At 38.0% G+C, this 3,906-nt stretch overlaps 1 non-coding gene across 1 annotated transcript; it reads left to right on the top strand.

The window, feature by feature from the left end:
• The first annotated feature begins 3,243 nt into the window (after positions 1 to 3,243).
• LOC129893650 (small nucleolar RNA R71) lies at positions 3,244 to 3,350 on the top strand. Its single transcript, XR_008767539.1, has one exon. It is a non-coding gene; the product is annotated as a small nucleolar RNA R71 (small nucleolar RNA).
• Positions 3,351 to 3,906: the final 556 nt, after the last annotated feature.

Here is a 3,906-nt window from a genome sequence, read left to right as displayed (position 1 = left end):
ATATGTATTAGTGGGCCGCCCGAAATTCACACATTGAGCTTTTCAATGAGAAATTCCACAATAAAATATCATCGTTATTTCCTTAATAAAATCCTTACTCTTATTTTTCAACCAAAAGTCTGAATCTCATCATTTTGTTCTTTATTAAAAAGAGTTTTAAAACCGGCTAGGAAAATCAATGCAAGTAATATGTCGAAATCATATATTCCTCAAGCCAAGTAAAAATCCTTCCAAGGGCACCAAATGACTATTCGGAGACTCTGGTGTACCAAGAGTACGACCTAGGGCCCAACATTTTAATATCAAAGGCAATCAAATACAAGCATAAGAAAAAATTCATAATAAGTGGAAAACGAAGCCAAACAAGTCAAATTACGACATCCTAAGTCCAAATCACCTAGGAGCGAGTTCTAAGGATGCTAAGCGGTGCAAGCATGCCACAATATCACCTAGACTAAGGCTCCAATGCAAAACCCAAACTAGTCCAAATGATGATGTTTGGTTCCAAATTGTAAAATAGGATATCAACACCTAAATCACCAACCTAATCACACGTTACCACTTAAAATATAATAATTCCAACCAAGCCAAGTCTAACAAGAGTAAGCCATAACTTACCTCGAAGTTGGAACCACACCCGAACTGCTAAACTTTAGTCTTTCCTTTTTGGGCTACCTTTAAATGACGCCACTCTATCAAATTATCGAAGAATACATCAAAATTAGGCCAACGATACCGATATTGCTATGATTAAAAATGGAACTAAAATTGGGTCAAAACTCGACATTGGGAACCACGTACAAAATCAAAAAAAAACTCTATCATAATATCCCAAATAACTCAAGGAACTTGTGTCCCAAAAATGGACATATTCCAAGCACTGGAAGAGCTCAAATAATCCCACCCAAATTCAAGCCCTAGAATATTTCAAAAATGCAAGAAATAATAACATTTATGTGAAATTTACAAAGCTTTTAAGATAAGAAAGGGTTCCAGAATGTTCCTACAAAATCCCCAACGCACTGGAACGAGAATGATCGAAAATGATAAAAAATGATCAAGTGACTATTTTAGTGAGGATTAACTCATTATTATCATTTGTAGTCACAGTCATCCCTCTTTTTTTAGGCACACACTAGACCGGACTCACACATTTGGTATCTGAGATGGGGTACATGATGCCTGAATCCAGCCACTTAATGACCTTTTTTCCCACCACATCCTTCATCACTGGATTCAGTATACGCTGAGGTTGTGCAACTGGTTTGTACCTTTCCTCTGTGAAGATCTTGCACCTACACAAGGCTGGACTAATCCTATGTAGATCAACCATTTTCCAGCCCATAGCTTTCTTTCTTAGTCTTAGCACATCCAAAGCTACAGTAACTTGCATATTAGATAAAGACGTCGAAAGGATTACCGATAAAATATCATTAGGACAAAGGAATGCATACTTGAGATGAGATAGAAGTGGTTTCAATTCTAGTTTAGGAGCTTCCTCAATTGAAGGTTTGGGTGTAGGACCCAGCACTTTATTCAATGGTCCACCTTTCTTGTGCTAGCATATCACCCACTATGTCTTGACCGATTAACAATTTCTCTTTAGGATCCCTTGATTCCACGCATTTCTCTGCCTTCGCTTCATTAATCACCACCATTATAGATAAATCTTCATACATAACAGGCAATTTTAATGTGTTATACACATCAAATACTTCCACCTCATCTTAAGCTTTCATTGTGAGCCATCCAGCTGCTACATCTATTAATGCCCCTCTTATTGCAAAGAGTGAGCATCCCAAAATGAAAGAGACTTCCATATCTGGATGAATGTCTAGGATGACAAAGTACACAGGGAAAATGAGTGATCCCACCTAGACTAACATCTTCAATGATTCCAATCCGGTCTAGTCACTAAGCGGTTTGCCAGTTGCAAAAAAATGGTGGCAGGCTTCAGATTCACCAAGCCAGTTTGTTGAACATAGATGTTGGTATCAAGTTGATACTTGAAACTAAGTCCTATAATATTTTTGCATTCACACATCTTCCAATAGTAACCTATACCGCAAAACTCCCTAGATCTTTATGCTTGGTTGGCAGCTCAATTTTATTCAAAATTCTGGAACTACTCTCCTTAGTATGTGCCAATGTCTCATACTCAACCAACTTGCTCTTTTTGTCCACAATGTCTTTGACATACTTCTCAAACTTAGGGATACCCTACAAGACATCAATCAAAATTAAGTTAATTTGTACCTATTTCAGCAAGTTGATGCTTCGTAAAGCACTCCTCCTCCTTCTTTTTGAACTTTTGTGGGAATAGAGGAAGAGGTTTTATTTTTGGTTCTTCATCTACCTTTGGCTTGTTGCATTCATCTTCTTCACCAACATGTCCATTACCTTTCACCTTAGCCGATTTAATTTGGGAAGTTAATTCAGTTAGTAGGAGACCACTACGGGTAATCACTGCATTCACCTGTTTTGGGTTTGGGTCAGTGTTTCCTACAAAACCACCTTGATGGTTTGAGTTTTGGGCACTTGCTAACTAACCCAACTATTTTCTAAATTCTGAGTAGCTAACTATTTTTGATGAGCATCTGTAGCAAACTTAGCTTGGTCAGTCATGATCTATGTCAACATGTCCTCTACACTCATATTTTCTGATTTTCCTAAGCTCTAGTTACCTTGTCCTTGATTATTGCACTGTTGCTCACCACTTTGTTGGGTAAATTGCGTCTTCCATTGATGCTGATTTCCACCCCATGAAAAGTTCGGGTGGTTCTCCAATTTGGGTTGTAAATATTTTCATAAATTTGGTTACCCCTACCACTTGGTGCATTACTCACAAAGTTCATAGACTCAGGATTAGATTCATAGTATTCTGCTACATGGTCACTACTCCCACAGACATCACAGCACATTAGTTGCTGCTTAACAATATTTACGAACACCTGTAGCTGTCCCAAAGCCAAATTATTAAAATGTGTGGACACCATATTCTGCATTGATGCAATCTCTGCACTCAAGGGTAGTATCAACTTCTAGTATTCCTAGTTGTTTCTGGACCACAGGTCGGAGTTCCCCTTGTTCTACTCAATATTTCCCTACGATATGCGATTAACCAATGTGTATAGCTCATCATAGGTTTTCTCCAATGCCTCTCCACCTGCAGTAGAGTCAAGAAGAATTTTGGTGTTGGGTTCCAATTCTTCAATGAAGGTATGGACTAACACCTCATTAGCTTAATGATGGTGAGGAAAAATGACGAGTAGAGATTTAAACATATCCCAAGCTTGATATATATTCTCTCCATATTTTTGTTTAAAGCTTAGGATTTCACTTCTCAACTTTGCTGTCTTTCCAAAAGGAAAGAACTGATTAGAAATTAACCAGCCAAGTCTTTTCACGTAGTAATAAAATTTGGTGGTTCCGACTTCAACCACCTCTTTGATTCCCCTTACAAAAAAAAGGGGAATAATGTTAGCCTCACATAGTCAGGAGATGCCAAATTGGCGTGTAAGTATCGCTGATTTCCAAAAAGTTTTGGAAGTATGCCTGGGGATCTTTGTTCGTCAACCAGTAAATTGCCTGTTAGTATGCAACAATTGCACCATATTCTATTTCAGCTTAAATCTACCTCCAGACGGTGGTTTCTGAATGTTGGAAATGATATTTTTTATTAGTGGGACTGCCACATCACACACTGTCTTCACTGCTATCTCTATAGGTACCACTTCTGGCAAATCTTGATAATCCTTCAGATTGAGTTTTTGTATTGGGTATTGTGAAGCCGCTCTTCACTTTTGTTAATCGAAGAATAGTTCAGGCTCAGATAATGGCTGTACAAGTTTCCTATTTTTGTCCAGTGTATTGCCTGAGTTACCTGCAAAAATTCATAGCTAATAT

This window comes from Solanum dulcamara, chromosome 6 (assembly GCF_947179165.1).
Source record: "Solanum dulcamara chromosome 6, daSolDulc1.2, whole genome shotgun sequence".
NCBI classification, from domain to species: Eukaryota; Viridiplantae; Streptophyta; class Magnoliopsida; order Solanales; family Solanaceae; genus Solanum; species Solanum dulcamara.
This window is presented reverse-complemented; position numbering and strand designations above follow the sequence as displayed.